At 35.7% G+C, this 23,772-nt stretch overlaps 1 protein-coding gene across 11 annotated transcripts in view; it reads left to right on the top strand.

Annotated features, from left to right (window-relative positions):
• The window catches only part of Sbf2 (SET binding factor 2), a 406,422-nt gene that overhangs the window by 293,527 nt on the left and 89,123 nt on the right, over window positions 1–23,772 (top strand). The window lies entirely within an intron of this gene.

The following is a 23,772-nucleotide window of genomic DNA, read 5'->3' as shown; positions in this document are numbered from 1 at the left end:
ACACCTGAAATTATGTTACATATTGATTTGTCTACATATATTCCCCCCTACCACAGAAAGCAAATTCCATAAAGCTGGGATATTATCTTTCTTCTTTGCTGCTATATCTCGGTGCTGCACAGTAAATATTTATTGAATAAGCAAATGAAAGAATGTCAGTGGTGGCAGACATTAGAGTTATAATGTCATTAACAACTTCTGTGAGCTTTCTGAGAATATTCTAGACTGTTCAAAGTGATTTTTTAGATTCTGCCTTTGTCATAAATATATTAGCTCTTATGGCAAACAAATCTAGCAAATTGTCTTTTGTTGCTTTTCCTGTAAGGAATTAGATAGCCATACTCTGAACAATGCATCTAATACATCCTTCTGAAATGTGCAATAGGAAATAATAAACCTGTAGCAACAGGCTGACTCATTGGTTAGCCATGTACACAGTAAGTTAACAAGTTTGGCAAAATGCCATGCTGTTTCTCTTCATTGTCAAACTTGTGCTGTAGGGGTGGGTTTCTGGACTTGATTCTTTGTTTGTGTCTTGTTTTGGTTTTTTTTTAAGGGTGTGGTTGGTTTGGTTTGGTTGAGGGGTTAAATCATCACAGTCCAAATGAGCCAGAAATTATACTAATAATTTGAACAGGGAGGCTTTATAATATGGAATTAAGTAGTAATAGTTAACTACTAAGAGGTAAAAAGAATTCTAAAAAATGAAGGAATGAAGACAGGGAGCAGCTGCTACCTTCAGGGCTCAAAGTACTCAAGACAGGAATAACTTGGAAAAAGGCCCCTCCTCAGATGTAAACTGATTCAGATCTTGGAAAGGTCTTGCTGTGGCCACTGATGGCATAGGAGTTCACTGAGGTGCCACAGCTCAGGACTGACAAGCAGGAAACTGCCTGCTGGAGTGCTGGCAAGACCAACTGGGAAGCCACCCACTAGGGTACCACTGGAGCATCTAGGGTGCCCCATGAAACCATCAGCTGGAGTACTACTGAAAGTCTATAGATAGGGAGCACTTCTAGGTGTCCTACACACAAGAACAAAAAAGGAAAACACATACCAGAACCAGAAAGAGAAATCATTTCCTATTGCAGTATCCCTGCATCACCTTTCATTGACAAAGTATAACATTTTACCTGCTGGCAAAATGTTTGTAAGGCTCATTTCCAGTTTCATAATGTAGGACAAAGGGGGACAGATTTGGAGGAAAGCTTTACTTCATTGATAATTAATATAGAGGGTTAGGAAGGGTAGATCACATTGATTCTTGGATAATTTCTAAGTCTGTCTTATAGGAAATTATCTCTGGTACATAGCAGATTTCTTAATTCAAGAAGTAGAGGAAAATTGCATTAGGAATATTGAAGATGAGTCACTCTCATATTTTCCAGCCATTGTAAAGTCCTGGGTCTTGCTCAGCAGTGCCTTAGGGAATGGACTCAGCTGCTTGTTTCTTTAAAAAATATATATATATATATTTGTCAGTACTGAAGTTTAAACTCAGGGACTCACACTTGCTAAGCGGGCTCTCTATTCTTCTAGCCCTGCTTGTTATTTTTTAATATTTTAAAAATATTTTTAATAAATAATAATTTTTTTAGCGAAAGTTTATTAAGCATCTCAACATACAGAGTTACTCTCCCAGGCAACATCATGGGCAGCAAAACTAATAAAATACTGATATGGCCCCTATGAACTTAATAGTCTTACTAATGTAGCAAGCTAGTTTTAAAATGAAACTGGTCCAGAGTGCCAGAATGCCAAATGGACATTTTTTTTAATAAAAGTAATACATATTTAAAAATTCAGATACCATAGAAAGATAAGAAATTTGAAATAAATGTTTACTTGCCTAACTCTACCCCATTTCCCCCAAACGGTTGGTTTCCTTGAGGCAGAGGAAAGAGTGATACATTATTTCTAGCATATACAGACTTTTTTTTTTCTTTTAAGGAAAGGAATAAAATCATTCATACCATTTTCTCTCTTTGCCTTTTTCACATAGTATGTCTTGGTGATCCTTCCATAATAGCACATATACCTAATTATTTTTAATAACTATATATATTTTTTCTTTTTAATGAAAAGAACGTATATATGTACTTGTTTTCATAAGAGCAGAGTACTTCATTGTGCCAGACAAATGTGATGTTTATCTTTTTAGAACTTTATTCACTGTAAAAGCCAAGATTTTCCACTTATAACATTACCTGTCTTAGGTCTTAGGAATTACGAATACAACAGCCACCACACATTTAGGGGGTTTTTCCCCCCTAGATTGAACATTTACAGTTCCTTCTCACTTTCGTCTAGTTTCAATAATTTACATGTAGTTCATGCTAGTTTAACTCTTAAGAAGCCTTTCTTGGATGTACCTTAATAGTATAAACAGTTTAGACAGTTAAGATTACTTTCACTATGAAAAGTAATGTAGTCACATTTATATTAAGCTTATTGTTATATGGCTTTTTCATTTTCAATTCAGCCAACATTTATTAGATGTGATGCATAGTCACAGATGAGTAACTAATGGTTCTTACCCTCAAGAAACATATTAAATATCTATTAATCAGCTGTTGACAGTTGAAGATCATCTCAAAGTTAATGAATAACTTAAGATTACTCATGTTTCCTTGGGTTCTTTTTATGACAAAAAAATTCTTAAATTAAATGCCAGCATATATATTGCATCTAAAGCAGAAATTCTTTTCTAAATGCTACTTTTTAGAACAAAAAAAATTGTGGAGTAAAATATACCCAATAGAATGAAATTAAACCAAAACAAGATACACTTGTATTATTCCTTCCAAACAATAGCAGTGAGCAATAATGAAGACCATGGGTACCTTCACCATAAACCAACAGTTAATGCCTTCTCCTCAGTGACTCATGTATGTAGATCACCTTGTTGTAGTTCTTAATAACACAGATAACCTAAAGAGTTTCTCGGAATTTATCAAAATGTCACAAATTCCTCCTGTTACTTTTTTTGAGGCACATCTTTTAGTTATTGCTACTCAAAATGATTCCACGGAGAGCTAACACATTCTTCCGCTATTGTTTATGTTTACCCTGGGAGGAAAAATAAATATGCTCTTTACCTTAAAAACCAAGCACCTATTAGAGATAAGGGCAGAACAGTTTCTGCCTGGAAGCGAGGGGCTAGTGAGGGAGAGGGAAGGGGTAGAGGGAAAAGGGAGGGGACAGGGGGTAGAGGGGAGAAATTGACCCAAACATTGTATGTATATATGAATAAATGAAAAAAAACTAATTTAATTTAAAAGAAAACAAGCACCTAAAAAGTAAAGATCCCCAAACTTCCAAAGGTCTCCCACATGCACATGGCACTTTGAAAATGTGTTATTGATTGATTAAAGTAAGTACTACTTCAGAATAAGGGCATTATTCAGAGGACTAGTCTCCACAGAAATAGCTTACTCTTCAAAATTCTAACTTTACTGAGCATATAAAAACTTCTTTTCTCATATCCAGACATTCAAATATTTATTAATAGGTTTATTGAGGTATAATTTATCTACCATAAAATTCACCCATGTTAAGTGTACATGTCAGTGATTTTGTATATTTGCAGAATTGTGAATAAGCCATGTCATTAACATAAACCAACAAGTTTGTCTTTTCACAGTGTTGGAATTTTTTTAATAGATCCACAAGCTCCATCAGTTTCATCAGCTTTACTTCACCATGTATTTCTGATTTCACTTGGCAGTCACAGGTGGTTCTTTATTCTATGTAGTCCTAAATACTAATATCTATAACATTCAAATCACACTTAAAACAGAATTGAAAAAAAGTAAAGAGGCCACAAGAATACAAGTAGTCAAAATAAAGAGTCAATATAGATGTAAAATAGTCACTTCAGTTGCTCATGTTCACTACAGGTGGTCATTTATCAGGTTATAAACCAATGGCAAGACTTTCAAAGCCAAAGGATAAACAACACTTTCAAAATGAGCAGTGTCATTCTGCAGTGTCACTGTGCTGAAAGCACAATTGACGAAGTTTGAAGTTGAAGTATAAAGATAAACAGATGTTCATCACTTGAACCCGAAGGCAGAGATCATGATGTGTACACTGGGTAGTCCATGACAAGGTGACAGGTTGATGTGCAATACCACAATCTTAGATATACCTCCTTTAATATGTTTTAAGTGATAGGGTGGCATCACTCATTGGTCTAGTGTTTTTGACAAGTCCACATGCCTGACGTCTTTGATATTTTCCAATAAGTATGTTTAAACACATTTAAATCAGTACATTCATAGGTGGTAATAAGTTATCATTTTGTGCCTTGTGATTGCAGATACTGATTATTATTCTCAGTAAGTTCTGTGTGCCCACCATCTGTCAGTTAGCTACTTGCACTGATAAATAAAGCTGCTACTCTATACAAAATGGAGTAACTCAGGGTAGGGCACATCCTGCCCTCTGTAAGAATGCTACAGCAATCACTACCATCTAATTTTATAACATTTCTGTCAACCCACCACGACTTCCCATACCCATTTATATTCACGTCCACTTCCAGGCAACAATGAATCTACTTTCTATCCCCATAGATTTCCTTTTTGGGGCATTATATACAAGTGAAATCACATATATTATATACAAGTGAAATCACATATATTATTCTTTTGTGTCTGGCTTCTTTCACTGAGCATTATAGTTCTGAGGTTCACCCACGTTGTTAGGCAATTTCTATAATGTTAATTATTAAGAATTTTCCAGCTTTAAACTAAAGACACGGATCAGGTGATTCAGGGCAAGCACAAGACCCAGAGTTCAATTCCCCAGCAATGCAAGAAAAAGAAGAAGAAGAATTTTCCAGCTGTACGTGGGGGCACACACCTGTAATCTCAGCACTCAAGAGCTAAAAGATCACAAATTCAGTGCCAACCTGGGCTACATAGAGAGTTCAAGGCCAGCTGGGCCACACAGCAAAACCCTGTCTCAAAAAAAAAAACAGTATTTTTCATGCCCAGAGTGCTTAAACCTTCTGTATTATTTCAAAGTATATCTAATTCAGTGTGTACATAATTTAATGCATAAGTAAACCAGTTATCTTTTAATAAATACATTGTAAATGAGATATAGAGCATGATTTCTCAATTTGAAGAAATACAAATTTTATATTAGGATCTATAATTTTATAATTTTTTTTATTGCTAAATTTTAACTTTTTCTGTATATGTTCTAAATGAATATACACAACTATAAATAAAATTTTTAGGACTGGATATTATTTCCATTTCAAAATATAAAAGAAAATAGCAAGTAAATTCAGGCAGGTGTGACAGCAAAATCTGTTGAACACCAGCTAGAAAAAAGTCCTTGTATAAAGCTAACTTACGTGATTAGTCAGAGAAGCAGAAGTGAACATTAAAGCATAGGAAGCCACAGAATTTCTTGAGTTATGTCCAAAGTGGTGACCTTCCTGCTCCCACCAGACTCAACCAATAATTCTTCCTCTAGCCTCTACCCCTCAAAATGAGTAAACTAAAATCTACTATCTGCATTTTTACGTAAGCCTGTCAATCCTTGTATGAGTTTATTTACCTAATAAAACAAGGTAAAGAACAGAGGTCCAGAGAAAGGTGATAGTAGTAATAATGAGAGCTAATATTTATTAAATTCTTACTATGTACAAGATGCTACATTTGATTTTGTAGTCCCTAATCTACATCAGTAAAGTGTTATTTCCATTTTAAGATGAAGAAAATACAGCTTAAAAAGAATGTCTACCATGTAGTTAAGTGCCAGAGCCAGGATTTAAACTCTGTTCTGATTCCAAAGCCTGTGTTTTTGAACTATAATAATAGAGTTCTCCAAATGAGTCCAATTTATGCAGCATACCTCTGAGAATGTTTTATCTTTTTTTCCTAGAAATAGTGAATTGGCATCACTCCTACCCCCTCATTTCCTCAGCCATTTTTTATGTGTCTATCCAGCAAGCATACTTCATTAAGCCTTGGCTTACTGGGAACAAGGGCAAGAAATGCTGATTAATTGCCTGTTATTTAAATAATTATCGCATAGCATTATTTATAAAGCTCCAATTTCTACATATTTCTAACAGAAAACAGACTTAAGTGCTCAGGATTACACCAAATATATTTTTTGTATTTCTGTGATGATTTAGAAGTTACTTGAATGCTGACCTTGTCTCTTAGTCACTAATATGGAGCCTAGTTTGTCCTGTTATAACATATGATGGTTTGTAGATAATACTTAACTGATGGAATCTAAATAAACCTGTTTTCATAAGATTGCTGCTTTAAAAAAAAACTTACAGTAAAATAAAAAACATCTTTCATCAACCATTATTTTTAATTGGTAAGTGATAAGAGAGGTTCTTAAAAGTCTACAAAATGTTGGCCATTTTTACTTTTTCTTTGAAAATTGTTTATTTGGTTCATGTGCGCACATTTCTTCAACTGGTTGTTGATTCTTTGGGAGTTTAGTTTTTTGAGCTCCCTATAGATTCTGATTATTAATCTCTTATCAGATGAATAATTGGCAAAGATTTTTTTCTATCCTGTAGGTAGTCTCTTAAGTCTAGTGACTGTTTTCTTTGCTGTACAGAAGCTTTTTAGTTTGATGCAGTCCCATTTTTCTATCCTTACTCTTAATTGCTGCACTAGGGGGTTCTATTCAGGAAGTCATTGCCAATGTCTATATCTTCCAGAGTTTCCCCTGTTTCCTATAGTAGTTTCAAAGTGTCAGTTCTTACATTAAGGACTTTGTTAATTTTGAATTGATATTATTATAGGGTGAAAGACAGGGATCTAGTTTCAGTCTTCTACATGTGGGTGGAAGGTTCCCGGCACAATTTGTTAAAGTGGCTGTCTTTTCTCCAATGTATGTTTTGGGCTCTTTCGTCAAAAATCAGATGACTGTAGCTATATGGATTTATGTCTGGGTCTGCTATTTTGATCCACTTGTCTTATTTGCTTTTGAGCCAGTGCCATACTGGTTTTTTATTGCTATGGCTCTGTGGTATAGCTTGAAGTCAGGTATTGTGATACTTCTAGCATTGCTGTTTTTGCTCAGAATTGCTTTGGCCATCTGAAGTCTTTTTGTGCTTCCATATGAATTTTAGGATTGACTTTTCTATCTCTGAGGAATGTCATTGAAATTTAATGGAGAGTGAACGTATAGATTGCTTTTGGTAATATAGCCATTTTCACAACATTGATTCTGCCTATCTCTGATCATGGGAGATCTTTTCATCTTCTGATGTCTTCTTTGATTTCTTTCTTCAGTGATTTATAGTTTTCATTAAAGAGATCTTTCACTTCCTTCATTAAATTTATTCCTAGGTATTTTTTAAGCTGTTGTAAATGGGATTATTTTCCTGATTTCTTTTTCAGTCTGTTCATTGTTGGTATATAGAAAACTACTGATTTTTGTGTATTTGGTTTTGTATCCTGTTACTTTGCCAAAAGTGTTGATTTCTAAGAGGTTTTTGGTGGACTTTTTCAAAACTTTCCAGTATAAGATCATGTCATCTGCAAGTAGGGTTAATTTGACTTCTTCCTTCCCTATTTGAATCCTTTTTATTTCTTCCTCCTGTCCTATTGCTTTGGCTAGGAATTCCAAAACTGTATTGAATAAGAGTGGGGAAAGTGGTTCCCCTTCTCTCATTCCTGACTTTAGAGGAAATAGCCATAAAAGAAATACAAATCAAAGCTATATTAACATTGCATCTCACCCCAGTTAGAATGGCTATCTTCAAGAACACAACAACAAATGTTAGCAAGGATGCGGCAAAACAGGAACCCCTATACACTGTTGGTGTGAATGTAAATTAGTGCAACCACTATGGAAAGTGGTATGGAGGTTCCTTAAAAAAACAAAATAAAGAACTTCCATATTCCCTAGTGATACCACTTCTGGGCATACACCCAAAGGAATGTTAAGTCAGGATACAGTAGAACACTTGTACACCCATGTTTATTACAGCACTATTCACAGTAGCCAAGCTATGGAAACAGCCTAGATGCCCTACAACTGATTAATGGATTAAGAAAGTGTGGTATCTGTACACAATGGAGTGTTACTCAGCCATAAAGAAGAATGAAATTATGTTGTTTGAGGTAGATGGATGGAAATGGAGAGCATCATGTTAAGCAAAGTAAGCCAGGTTCATAAGGTCACATGTTTTCTTTCATATGTGGAAGACAGATCCAAAATATAAATGTATACACAAATGTAAACATGAACATATACACATTTATATAGAGAACATGTTTATAATAGTGGAACTGTTCAATGGGATGTGGGGGAGGAGGAAGAGGAAAAGAGAGTGGACAATATCGAAATATATTTCATCTGTAAAGGAATAATGAAACACACTGAAGGCTGTTGAATAAGAGAGGGTAGGAAGTAAAGGGTAAGAGAGAGTAATAAACGGGGTGAATCTGACTAAAGAACATTTATAGCACAAATACCATAGTAAAACCCCTTTTGACAATGAATATGTACTTTAAAATGAAGAACAGGATTATAAAACAGGTGCCATGAAGGAGTGGGTACTTATGGAGGGTGGAAGGTGAATAGAGAGGATAGCAGAGAGTGAATATGGTCAATGTACTTTATACACGTACATGGAATAGAATTGTGAAACCTGTTGTAATTGTTATAAGTAGTGGAGGAGAGGGATGAGGGAGAGAGATGGTGGGGGGTGAATCTAGTAATTCAGGCACAGTGTAAACATATACAGAAATGTCACAGTGAACTCCCTAAATAACTAATATAGGCTAATAAAAATTTTTTTTAAATCTACATAATAGGAAAACAGTTTTGTTTTTCTCAGACTTTATGGTATAGATACTACAACAGGTCTCAAAGGATTATATTTTGGGCCAAAATTCAGGGAGAGATGAGGAAGGTTCATACGTTTTTTTTCTGCTACAAAATCAAATCTTAATCTTAAAATAAGTTAGCAGAAAAATGTTTGAGAATGAAGACAAGCGTCAACACTATCTGAATCCAAATTTATCCTGGAAAAGATATAAATGTGTTTATTGCAGTATGTGACTCAGTAGAATTTTATAATGACCCGAGAATTAGTTCTTGGCTTTTATTACCTCTCTTCATTTTCTTCTTGTTCTTTAGGACAATTTAACATTCCTTCCTCCTCCTCCCTCTTTCAGCATAATCTCTCCTGTCTCTTTTCCATTCAAGTTTTAAAGAACTACTTCTTTCTAGTGCTCCTAGTGCTTCTGAGAAACTGTAAATTGTAATTAGTTTGGAACTACTACTGCCTAGCAAGTGCAAGGAACAGAGTCCAAACCCCAATATCACCACCATCAAAAAAAAAAAAGAAAGTTAATATCCACTTTTGAAACTACTGATACAAAGCCACTATGGGATAATTCATATAGAATCTTCAGAACAGATAATTATTGTTTTCCAGTGAATAATTAATATTTTAATCTTATTAAATTTATTTTATAAATGTTACTTTTTTTTTAGTTGGACCATTTTTCGCAATATTTAGAATTTTTCGTACAATGGTCAAAGGTTTGGGCCCTTTTGTTTATTCTTCAGAAAATGACACAAACTATTAGGACTCTGGTTCTTTCCGTATTGCAAGAGAAATGTAGTATCATTCAGTTCAGTAGAACTACTACCATGTCCCAAGTGTTAGGAATACAAAGATGAACAAGGTCTCTGCCCTTGAGAAACATGTCTATAAAGAAGATAGTAAAACAAATTACAGTACGAGTGTTCTGAAACAGACATCATCTGTATACTATAAGAATATATTAATTCTGGGTGAACCAAGGAACACTACAAAGAAATTGTGACATTTGTGCCCGTAAAAGATATATGAGCATTTATTGCAGGTAGGGCTGAGGTAAAGAGTGAGTAAATAATAGAAAGGTGTAACTATTACAAACAAAGAAAACACCATGAATTACTTGCTGGGAAATATTACAGAGATGGAAGCAGAAGGAAAAAGTAATCTGTGACATGTTAAAGAATTCAAATGTTATACAAATAAGGATTTTACTTCTACTCCCATGATTTATATTTAAAAAAATGTTTAGCCAACAGCACAAACAATATTTGAAGGATCATAGTTATTTAACCACCTTGGTAGAAAATTTTGCATCAACAAAGCCTCTGATTGTCTTCCCCGTATAAAACTTGTTCTAGGCATTGTTCGTGTGGATCACAGTGATAACATGCCTAAGACATGGTTTCTGCTAGCTGTTAGTTGGCTACCTAGTGGAATAGACAGGTATAAAAATAATTAGTTTTTAAAAATAGGAGGAAATAACCCGAAGAGTTGTACTGAGTAGGACTGTACCAACCATTAAGGAAGCTAACCTATTTGTTTTTTAAGAGGGGGATGGATAGCAAGACTTCTTGAAACATTTTGGTTTCGTTGCTCATGATCATGACATACACTTAGAGATGAGCCAGCTGTATTGTCCCTGCTGAGCACACTACCAACAAATCACTTCAATAATCATTCATTGAAATCTACTGAGTATGATACACAAGACTGGAGATGATGATGATGGTAGTGATGGTAAATGTACATTAAGCATTTCCTATTAAGCATTTCCAAACATTGCAACTAAGCATTTTGTATGCATTATATCATAAGCCTCACAATAACCCTGTGATCCAGGCATCATCGTCTCCATTTTACATTTGAGGAATAGAGTCTAAATAAATTTAAATAACTTACCAAATCACACAGCTAGTAAATAGGAAAAGAGAATTCAAACCAAAGGACATCCACTTTGGCAGTACAGCACACTGGCTATTTTGGAACACTGCTCCCCTAGTGACAAACACTAACCAGCAATAAAACACCAAAAGTGCAGGATTAAGTGCAAATACTTTGCTAAATGCATAATTAAGCACAAGAAAGGGAACTCTTCAAAGGTAAAAAATGGAAAGAAAAAAACGTGCAAGAGTCTAAGGTAGTATGCTGATGCTTGGTAAATTTGCATATAACCTGAAAACATCCAGGCATACACAGAACCAAATGTCTTCAGTATTGAGTGGGGAACTAGAACTTGTAAATATACTTAGACACATGAAGAAAGAATTTCCAAGTCACAATAATTTCTTGCCCTTGGTTTTGTGGATCCTCTGTAATGTATTCTCATTTCATTATTTTCTTTCATTTATTATTAAGTTCTGATTATGTACCAGGCACAATCTTGGAGATGGAGATACACAGTGAACAAATGAAAATTATATATGCATATCACATATATTACCTTTTTAGCCTCTTTCTGATGTCCCTGTTTTCACCTTTCTCCCCTTACATTCTATTATCAATATAACTGTCAGAATTAGCCTTTTTCTTTTTTTTTTTTTTTTTTTAACAGTACTGGGGCTTGAACTCAGGGCCTTCAACTTGAGCCAATCCACCAGCCCTATTTTTGTGAAGGGGTTTTTGAGATGGGGTCTTATGAACTATTTGTCCAGGCTGGCTTCAAACCACAGTCCTCCTAATCTCTGCCTCCTGAGTAGCTAGGATTACAGGCATGAGCCACTGGCACCCGGCTGCCTTTTTAAAATATAGGTGAAATTATGCTATTGCTGTGCTCGAAACGCTGCTACTCAGAGGCATTGCCCTAAATTAACTCTGTAATTTCATCCTGCAGTTCTCATATGTCTTTGCATAAATGTCACTTTCTCAATGAGGCCTACCCTGATAAACTTATTTGAAATTATATCCATTACTCTCCAGCATGCTCACTCCCCTTTTTCTGATTGTGTGCATGTGTGCATATGCGCATACATGTGTACATCACATGTACTACCTTATTTATTTGTTTCCTGTATCACGCTACCTGGACATAATAGCTCTTTGACCTTGGGCATGTTATTTTACTTCTCTGTCATGTCACAGGGTCTTTCTTTTTTTTTTTCTTCTCTGCTGGGAATTGAACACAGAGCCCTGCACATATTAGGCAAGTGCTCTACCACTAAGCTACATCCCCAGCCCATTTTTAATTTTTTGAGACAGGATCTCACTAAATTGCCCAGGATGGCTTCAAACTTGTAATCCTCCTTCCTCAGTCTTCCAAGTGCTGAGATTACAAGCATATGCCACCAACCTAGTCACCACAGTGTCTTCAGCTATTAATAAAGGTGATTATAATATCTACCTTACAGGGTTGTTACAAAGATTAAATGTGATAGCACATGTAAAGTGCTTCCTGCCCATCACATAATAAACTTTCTATGAATATTAATGACTTCTGCTGGTTGTTTGATTATAATTATAACCTCTTTCCTCCTCTTCCTCTTGTCAAGCTCAGCTCAGTTTCCCCACTACGTGCTGAATACAGTAAAGGCCAGTCAAGAGTTTTGTTGATAAACACAAGAATCAATATTCAGACCAACTTTCCATTAATTCTTACTCACTTTGTACTGAGTTTTGATGGTAATAACAAACCAATAATTGGTGGGGGGGAGGAGGGTTCAGTTACAGAAGAATAAAGGGTTGGGGGTGTGGCTTGGTGATAGAGTGTTTACCTAACATGCATGAAGCCCTGAGTTCAATCCATAACACTGCAAAAAGAAGGAGAATGAAAGACATGAATTGTGTGTTGCTAGTGGGTCAAGAGTTTTGTGTGAAACTTATATTTGGACATAACATATAGCACCTTTTTAACTTCTTCCTGATTTCTAGGTGTTCCAGAAGAAGCCTCCTCTCATTCTTTCTCTATCTCTCTCTCTCTCTCCCTCCCCCCTCTCTCTGTGTCACACACACACACACACACACACACACACACACATACACACTGCTACCTCTTACTATATTTATCAGCCTGTACTGTACACTGCCTATTGAAAGGTCATGTGCTGATTATTTGAACTGAAAATAAACAAAATATCTGACTGACTCCATAAAGGTAATATGGTAAGTATATGTGTGCTTAGATTGGACTGTTACTGACACTTTGGGACAGAAGGAATCTAAAAGGTATAGTCATTCCTCTCTACTCTTCCAACTATCTTCAACAAGTTTACAAAGTCAAATGACTAAAGGAGCCAGAAAAGTAATGCAAATTATTAAAGTGGAAATTGTACAGAACCAGAGAATGCTTGCTCCGTGTTATGGGAACACCTCCTAATTATAAAGTTCTAATCATTTGTTGTCAGTCAGAAATGCTTCAAACTATATTACAAAGCAATAACAATAAAAACAAGATGGTACTGGCACAAAAACAGACATGAAGACCAGTGGAACAGAATAGAGGATCCAGATATGAAGCCACACAACTATAAGCAACTTATCTTTGACAAAGGAGCTAAAAATATACGATGGAGAAATAGCAGCCTCTTCAACAAAAACTGCTGGGAAAACTGGTTAGCAGTCTGTAAAAAACTGAAACTAGATCCATGTATATCACCCTATACCAAGATTAACTCAAAATGGATCAAGGACCTTAATATCAGACCCCAAACTCTTAAGTTGATACAAGAAAGAGTAGAAAATACTCTGGAGTTAGTAGGTATAGGTAAGAACTTTCTCAATGAAACCCCAGCAGCACAGCAACTAAGAGATAGCATAGATAAATGGGACCTCATAAAACTAAAAAGCTTCTGTTCATCAAAAGAAATGGTCTCTAAACTGAAGAGAACACCCACAGAGTGGGAGAAAATATTTGCCAATTATAGATCAGACAAAGGACTGATAACCAGAATATACAGGGAACTTAAAAAACTAAATTCTCCCAAAACTAATGAACCAATAAAGAAAGGGGCAAGTGAACTAAACAGAACTTTCTCAAAAGAAGAAATTCAAATGGCCAGAAAACACATGAAAAAATGCTCACCATCTCTAGCAATAAAGGAAATGCAAATTAAAACCACGCTAAGATTCCACCTCACCCCTGTTAGAATAGCCATCATCAGCAACACCACCAACGACAGGTGTTGGCGAGGATGCGGGGAAAAAGGAACCCTCTTACACTGTTGGTGGGAATGTAGACTAGTACAACCACTCTGGAAAAAAATCTGGAGGCTACTTAAAAAACTGGACATCGATCTACCATTTGATCCAGCAATACCACTCTTGGGGATATACCCAAAAGACTGTTACTCCAAAGGCACCTGCACACCCATGTTTATTGCGGCACTATTCACAATAGCCAAGTTATGGAAACAGCCAAGATGTCCCACCACTGACGAATGGATTAAGAAAATGTGGTATCTATACACAATGGAATTTTATGCAGCCATGAAGAATGAAATGTTATCATTCGCTGGTAAATGGATGGAATTGGAGAACATCATTCTGAGTGAGGTTAGCCTGGCTCAAAAGACCAAAAATTGTATGTTCTCCCTCATATGTGGACATTAGATCAAGGGCAAACACAACAAGGGGATTGGACTATGAGCACATGATAAAAGCGAGAGCACACAAGGGAGGGGTGAGGATAGGTAAGACACCTAAAAAGCTAGCTAGCATTTGTTGCCCTTAACGCAGAGAAACTAAAGCAGATACCTTAAAGCAACTTACGCCAATAGGAAAAGGGGAACAGGTACTAGAGAAAAGGTTAGATCAAAAGAATTAACCTAGAAGGTAACACCCACGCACAGGAAATCAATGTGAGTCAATGCCCTGTATATCTATCCTTATCTCAACCAGCAAAAACTCTTGTTCCTTCCTATTATTGCTTATACTCTCTCTACAACAAAATTAGAAATAAGGACAAAATAGTTTCTGCTGGGTATTGAGGGGGGGGAGGGGGGGCGTGGGTGGTAAGGGAGGGGGTGGGGGCAGGGGGGAGAAATGAACCAAGCCTTGTATGCACATATGAATAATAAAAGAAAAATGAAAAAAAAATGTGGGTAAAATGTTAGTGTTGCCAAGGCTTCTGGTTTTCAAAAAAGACAGGAGGGCTGGGCATGGTGGCACCTACCTATAATCCCAGCAATCCTAGTACTCAGGAGGCAGAGGCACAGTGATCTCAAGTGTGAGGCCAGCCTGGGCTATATGAGACCTTGTCTCAAAAAAATAAGAGAAAAAAAAAAGACAGAAATGTATTTTTTGTAGATTTTCTAATTGATTATTAATAATAAAACAAAACAAAAGAACTGTTGGCTGCCAGTTGGTAACCTAAACTTTTGTGGATATGTCTAGAAAATAATGAGAATTGCAGAATCTCACTTCAAAGATAGGCAGGCTAGCTAAAAGTAAAAGTGAGAGATTTCTACAAAAAGATGATTATTAAACTCTTGGGAAAGTGAGGAGGAAGAATACAAGACAAAACCTTGAGAAAATCTATAGAATGACAGGAGAAAGAAAAGCCAAAGAATGAGATAGCACAAGAGAATCATGTGAAGGAGACCAGTGAAGTTCAAAATTCCTACTTTGGAACAGAAGTTAAAGGAAAGTTCTAATTCAAGCAGTCTTTTAGTAGATTATGCAGTGATGTTAAAAATCAACTGATTGTTTACTTTGTAAGAAAATAGCAAGAAAGGAAATAATATGAGCTGAAGCCAGCTCTAATTTGTTCTGCAGTAGCATAGAATTTGATTTGTTCTCTTGGCCTCTCCAAGTACATTTTCTTTTTGAAAGATTATGACAAGCAGAAGAAAGTACTATATGTTTGACAAAAGAGGAACAATGCCCTTTCCTCCCTGATTGTGAGACAGTAGGCAGTGAAGGCAGTGTCTGCACTGAAAGCACCTCATCTGGGTGCTGTCCTGCAGACATTGTCCTATGTGGGGGTCTGATTCTATTCCCATCCTTCCGTGGCCCCAGTACACACCTGGCATCCAGGATGCCCCTGCAAGAAGATTACAGGGCAGTCAAATAACTTCTGATGTACAGTTTTTAAAACTGCATTTTAAATTTAGCATTAATTAATGCATTAATGCTAATGCATTAATTAATTATACATGGTTTCATTGTGATATTCAGTTCAGTAATGGGATGTGATTATACTTTTGAATATCTAGGTCCCAAAAAGCCTTGGTCTATGTAATTACCACATTAGGCTATTTTTAGAAAATGTTCAGAATGTGTTTACATGATCAAATATATAACATTTCTTTTCAGAATATTACCTTGAAGAATTAGATAAAAGTGGATAATTCTTGATTTTGCTCAGAAAGCACATGAGAGAGTCTAAGTAGAAAGTCAGAAACTAGGCACAGATTACAGTGCCTGCGGGAGACCCTTCTGGTTCGGGATTTTGATCAGCACAGGCATTTTGTGTACTCACAATTTTGCAACAAATGGTTCCTCTCCCACTTTTCTCTAGCAAAAGTAAAATCTGCAACCTTGGGAAAAGGAGAAGTACCACTGCCCAAACTATAGGAAGAAAACAAAATGAATCTGCTTCCAACTGAGAGGCAGTGGGAAAGCTAATATGATGTAGCAGAAATTCCTAACCCCAATCCACTTCGTTTGCTTCTTTTACTTACATTAAACTTAAAAGTAAGATTTTATTTCAAGAAAACCTAAAAATACATTAAAAAGTTTGAAACCCACTCCCATCTTTAAATAACCAAAGAATCAAAAAACTAGATCCAGATAATTGGCTCTTCATTCTTTGTTTTATAGCAATCTAACACGGAGCATGTCATGTGCAGGCACACACACGCACACACGTGTACACACACACACACACAATTTGTTGAATTGGTTATCCACATTCAGTATAAGAGTTCAGATCTCTTGATTCCAGATCATTGATTGTCTATATGAACTATAATCCTTTGACATGGATCCATAACTCTCAACTCTACTGCCCATTAGAATCCCTAGAATGCTTTTAAAAACAAACAGATGCAAAACCCCCATCAAAGGGCAGTTGAAACCAAAACCTTTGGGACTGAGGCCTGGACATCAGTGTCTTACAGTTCACAGTGGTTGGACTCGAAAATATTTAAGGATTTTGAAACCTTGCCGTTCAGATTTTTGTAAATTCTAACAATGTCAAAATAGTTTGTCATATATAACCAGTAAAAACTGGTTATCAAGACAATTATACTCTTCAGGCTAGGAGGGTAAGGGGAACTTTGAGATTTTAGAAACTAAAATTAATAGTGCAATTTTTTTCAGATCTATAAGTTTAGAATTCTGAAAGATAGGGTAATGAACAATGAAGGATACTTACTTTAATTCATTGTACCCATTGATTCAAATTAAAAACTTTTCAGTTCTTTTTCTGTGTTCAGTAGACTAAAGGAGGAACTTCAACATAGAATATTTAGCCTGTTTCTTTAAGGAACTTGTGATTTATTAAAATTGAGTTGGGAGAAAAAAACTTAATGTAGAGTTAATAATACCTAGAATTGATTGGATACTTCTCAGATGCTAGACGATGCTTAGTACATTGTCTTATACCAGTGTACTTAATTCTCACAATCATAACCTTGAGAGGTAGTCTGAGTTTAAAACCCATGTTCCTAATTATAAATCAATAATGTATTACTGGTGAGAGATAATCAAATGGTTGTTTTTAAGCCACTAAGTCTTGGCTGTTACTTTTATGCAGCAATAGATAGAGCTGGGAATAGTAGCTCATCCCCATAATTCCAGCTACTTAGGAAATAGAGATCAGGTGGTTCGCAGTTTGAGGCCAGTCCAGGCAATAAGTTAGTGAGACCCAATCTCAACAATTCAGATATGGTGGTGCATACCTGTAATCTCAGCTACAAGGGAGGCATAAATAGAAAGAGCATGGTCTGAAGCTGCCCCAGTCAAACAGTGAAACCCTGTCTAAAAAAAGCTGGAGGTGTAACTCAAGAGATAAAGCATTTTCCTAGGAAATATGAAGCCCTGAATTCAATCCCCAGTATTGCCAAAAAATAATTAATTAATTAATTAATTAATTACAATAAAAATGCTAGCACAAGGCTGTGGATAGCTTCAAGTGGTAGAGAGCCTGCCTAGCAAGCAAGGCCCTGAGTTCAAACTCCAGAATCACCATAGGGTTAAAAAAAAGACTGGTACATAGTAAGTACCAAGGAAGTATTAGCCAATATTGTTATTGGTGTTATTGGCTTTTCCCTCACTGCTGTGGTACACTGATGAAGAGCAGCAAGCACTGTGTAACGTTCTGAACTAGACAGCAGAACTCCAGTCTACCTGGTGCAGGTGCCCTATTCCTTTCCTTTACCTGTGTCAGAACACTGCTTCCTTCAAACAGTTTCCTTTTTTGTTCTTTTATAATTGTCTAAAGAAACCAAAAAAATATGAAATATTGAGGCTAGAAAAAAAGGAGAGCAGTGCTCCTAACCACAGTAAAGATCTTGTAGTTCATGACACAGAGAGCATGGCAGGAGAAATGAGAGCACCTGTTACCGAAAATACATGAAAGAAACTCATTGTGAGCAGTGGCTGCTTCCACCCAACCTGAATTCGCCAGTGTTCAAATGTGAGTTTCTGCTTGCACCGGGGTTTTGTGGTAGGGTGAGGACGGTGCCAAGAAGAAGCATGTGGTGGCCATAGGCTCTGAGGACAGACAGTGCTGGTGGCACAGAGGGGACATACTCCCAGTCATGGCATGAAGCCAAGAACAAAAAAAGGGTGTGTCTTGATTGAATCAAAGTTGCCAAAAATAAAGGAAACGGCTTATCAAACAGATTTTCACATTTGCTAGGAATTACTTTGCAGCTCTCATTTTTGAGAGGATTCTTTCTATAAATTATGGCAAGTAGTTCGGAGCAAAGTAAAGAATATGCCTGGGAATCATTGATCTGGAGTGTAAGCTAAACCATTTGTTTAAAAAACAACCCTCTGGATGAACAAGTTTAGACATATAAACTGACTAAACCCAGGCACTTCTTTAAAAAAAACAAAAATAAGTCTTCAGTGTAGCTTTGCCAACATAAAGGATTTTAGAACACATAGTCAGTCATTAGGTCATTTCAGCCATATCTACTGAAAGAAGCAATTTTTGGTTAGCCATCTTACATGGCTAACTAAATTTTTTTTTTAGAAACACAAAATCATCTTAAAGGAATGAACCCTTAAAGTTCTCTTCCTCTGTTAGAATCCTCACTAGCAACAATTTTTATTTTCTTGAAACTAATTATGTGTACTTTTAGAAGGTTCACTTTATCAGAATTGAAGTTCAAATTAAGCAGTTTCTGAGCCTAAAATCTTAATTGTTTTTTCCTAAATGTTCTACCATTTATATACAAATTTTTTTGAAGACATATAACTGGACGCAACACTACTTTGAACAAAACCCAGCCTAGTGATTGACTGAGTACAATCATTCAGGGCTGCCCAGTTTGTTCTGTTAGGTGACTAAGGAAAACGAGAAAAAGAACACCATTCATTCATCCTTGTCGATGTCAAATGTGAACGACAGAAGTTTATTTAATGTAGAGTTAAATGAAGGTCACCTGTTTTCAGCTTCTTAGTTTGACCATGAAAATGTTTATAGAATTTTGTGTAGTTGTACCGTACGATTTTATTTTCTTCATTTATTTATTTACGATCTTATTTATGTTCTGTTTAATATATAGTTTGGTTCTGGCCATTTTAAATGTTGGACATAGAAAAGGCTATATTGGAGTATTTACAACTTTATAAATCTTCACCAGATTAACTGTTAACTTTTTGCAATACAAAAAGTTTCAGACAAGTATTAAAGAATAAAATCTGTCTCAGGCTGGTAGTTAACAGTTGTGACCAAGAGGCTTTTGGTTTTATTCCACAAAATTTGCTCAGTTCTAACATGAGAGGCAAACTTATTTTAATAATCCTTTTCCCATACTTTAAAATCAGCAATAGTATTATGTATTCATAGGCAGCTTTTAGTAATCTGTCATATTTGTACTAACCCAATGATTCACAGTAACAAAACCTCTTACTAACTTCATCACAAAACCATATGGACAAATACGAATTTTAATATTATAAATACTATTTTTAAAATGTAGAATCTATGCTGCACAGGGTAAAAGAATTTAATATTTAGTTCTCAAGTTTGAATTATCAGTATGTTATTACAATTTTGTATATCAGAATCTTAAGTATTACAAGTACAAAAAAATATTACTAGCCAAATGAACAAAGATTAGCTAAATCTCTGTAGCATACAAATCAAATAAATTTTTAAAAATTTTTGCTATGGGTTTATCTATATTGTATTAAATATCAGAAGCTCAGGACTGAACTAAATATTTAATCAGGTTAAATTCTGTGTATGTTTCTGTTTTAATTTGTCTTTTTTGTAAAAGTTTGCAAATACATCATATAGATTAACTTTGGTTTCTGCACTTTCTATGTGTTTGTGAATGGAAAAAGTCATTGTTTTCTTTTAAACAAAGATACATATTGCCCAATAAAAATAAAAATTAAAAAAATTAAAAAAAAAAAGACTGGTACATAGTAAGTACCAAGGAAGTACTAGCCAATATTGTTATTGGTGTTAGGTCTTTGATGCCAGATTGTGAAGCCCAGATAGGGTCAATGGGCAGCTATTGTACCTGCTTGGGGACGGGAACCAGCACAAATTAAACAATATTTTATTTTTAAGTTGTGCAGTACAACTTAAATATTGGTTAGTGCAAGAGAAGATATTTTCAAGCACTATATTAGAAGTTTCAAGATTGGCAGAGTGGCTTAAGGGGTAGAGCACCTGTCTAGCAAGTGCAAGACCCTAAGTTCAAATCCTAGTACCACTTCCCCCCACCCTGAAAAAAAATAGTTTCAGAAAAAACAGAACATCATATTTGGAAGGGATAATCTGTGCTAAATTACTCAAATATTACAAATACCTGTTAAAGTTACACAATTACAAACCTTCTGTGACTTCAGATATTGTGTCACCATTAGTAATTCTTCTCACTCATAGTCATAATCACATTTTACTAGCATCATCCCAATGTCTGTGAATGTTGTAGCATTTTTTCTGTAAAACAACAATAAAAGTAGAAATTCAAAATTCTCAAGGTTAACAAATAATGAAACCACTTGTTTTTATCTAAACAAGCTCTAGGATACTTTTTCTACCATGTTCTCTGGCTGCTGTTTGCATTTTTGCTGTCTGTCTAGCTAAGGAGACATTTGTATTAGACCAGAATTCTTGTCTATTTGCTAAGTAATTGGTTTCCCAATTGCATGTTTGATGACTTGACTCATGGTATTATAAAGGTCTGTGGTGTTATAAGGAAAGGTGTGGAAAACAACACTTTTTTTGCTGTAATATTTTGCTTAGAAAAACAAATTCATTTGTTTAATTAGGGGAGTTGGGGAAAGTTGTAGAGACTATACTTGGCCAAAGCTAAAGTCTGTTCTCTTTTCCATCCAAGAAAGTTAACTGAAGCTGACATGACTTCTGGGAAGTGCATTACAGTTGACATCTGGGCATGCCCCATGCCAAAGTGTTATCATGAAAAATTAGTCCAACAGGAGTGGAATTTGAATCTTCTAGAAGGATTGAGTTTTTTAAAAATATCTGGACAATATTACCTTGTTTCTAATTAATAAACTTAAATTTTTTATAGCATAACTCTGTAGTTAAGGGAGATGTTATGCTGTGTGACAGTGAGCAGTTAATTACTTGTTCTTCCTAAGACCACTGGTTTTTGGGGGGATTTTTTGGTGGTACTGTGGTTTGACCTCAGGGCCTCATACTGGCTAGTCAGGCACTCTACCACTTGAGCCACTCCACCAGCCCCATTTTTATGTTTTAAATTTGTATGTGACAGTACGTTTTAGAATTCCATCCCAGCCCCCAGTAGAGTGCTAAACAAATCTTTGGTGTTCCAAAAAATGCTAGTGGTTATATTATAGTTTATCCTTAGTTGCCAGTGTTGTGCAAAGAGTCTTCCATCATCCAATGCAGATTTTATCTTATTTAAGCATTGCTTCAATTCATTTGCATATTTTATCTTCAGTTCATTTATATCTTTATCTGTCATCCTATTTTTCTTTGTAGTCTTAAAAAATGAGATTAAAAATGCTTTAGGAATGTTTACTATGAAAATCTCTTATGATTGGCATATGTGTATTCTTTTTAAAAATTTTTTATTTATTTTTAATTTTTTATTTACTTACTTTTTTTTTGGAGACAAGGTCTCACTGTGTAGCCCAGGCTGACCTGTTACTCATAATTCTCCTGCTTCAGCCCCCTAAATGCTGGGATTACATCACCATGCCCAGTTTATGTGTGTAATCTTGAAACTACCATTGATCCCATAGATTTTTGTTTTTCATAATGAGTACTTGCCACAGTCACTGTAGGCAATAATAGGATTAAGGCCCATATCTCTGAGGATGGATATAAATAAATTATATTTCTATTCCTTCTACTTAAATTTGAAAATCATGCTTCTTGGATTCTAAGCTATGGATAAAAGTATCATAAAGAGAGTTTTGTAGAGGGCCCTTGATACCTCCTTTTAGGGTAGCATCAATCTACTCAGTCATTAGATGTGGAAAATATGATGGGAAAGATAATTAGGAACCAAATCACAAAATGCCTAGAATGTTATGTTAAGGGGTTTAAACTTATAATAATCGTCACTTAGTATACAATACTAAACTCTTGAGCAGAGCAGTGGCGTGATTTTGTTTCATAAACCTGCAGCAGTGCAGAAGATTAAGAGGATTGAGTGATTGGCCATTAGTGGTTGAGTGGCAGCAAGTGTTGCTGAGGGGACTTAGAGAGAAATCCACACAGAGGTAGTAAGCGTTGCAAACAATGCCTGCGGAGTCCAAACAAATAATGAAAGTAAGTGATGCAGGCGTCCTATCTAAGGGGCAGCCATGGCTCAGCTCCAGCGGCTATTGTCATGCAAGGATAACATTACATTGTCCCATTTTTCAGGAGAAACTGGAAATTTATATTTTATGCAAAATCTCTTAATTTTTAAGTTTTGGCTTCATTTTTCAAAAATCCTACACAGCCCAGAAACAAAACATATCTGCAACCACATGCAGCTAATAGGATGCCAGCTTTACAGACTTCAGCTTTTAGCTTCTGATTGTAAATCCTTGTTATGTGTTAGAGTAGAGGAAAGGCCTAAATGGAATCAAAAAGATCTGAATTTGAACATTGGCCTCAAATTTGAAATCTTAAACAAATGTCTGAAATGGATGCTGCATATAAAGCACCTATCAGAGTGACTGTCAGTACGTGCATAGTGAATATTTGTTAAATGAAAAAATGGATCATGAATTCAACTACCAAGTGAGCGTCAGCTTCATTAATCACTGGATATATATATTGAAGCATAAAAGAGACACACTTCCTAAGCTCACAGAACTTAGTCAAGGTCCTACAGCTGGTAAATGGCAAGGCTATGTTGTCACAGGTCCGCATTCTTAACTGTCTTACACTACCTGTAAGCTTATATCCTCTCCCACAAGCTATCTACAATTCCAGCTAGAACTGGAAGCAAAAGCTTTCACTTGGTAATTTTCATCCCAGGGAAGGTAAGTACAAGCAAAATCTTAGTATTTGTACTTTCTTCTTAGCTTCATCTGCAACAGATGATTTTTCCAATGCTAACAACACTACAGCTGGAATTGTCCTGTAGCAAAGATTATCACCCTTCACGATGCTAAGCATTTTGACCCAGATTAATAGTGGGAAGAGAACTGTCTTTGTCTAGAAGTAAGCTCAGCCTACTCTTATGAGCATGTAGAATTTTTCTGTACTCCTCCACCTCTTTGGGGCCCTTCAGCGTTCTGGTCCATTGCTCTGGAAAGCACAGAGCACTCTTGATTACTTAATGCTTATGTTGATTTTGAGTGAACTTTAGTATTTCATTTAGAGCACAGACTCTCTGGCC

This window comes from Castor canadensis, chromosome 1, assembly GCF_047511655.1.
Source record: "Castor canadensis chromosome 1, mCasCan1.hap1v2, whole genome shotgun sequence".
NCBI lineage: Eukaryota > Metazoa > Chordata > Mammalia > Rodentia > Castoridae > Castor > Castor canadensis.
The sequence above is the reverse complement of the archived record's forward strand: the minus strand, read 5'-3'. Positions and strand labels throughout refer to the sequence as shown.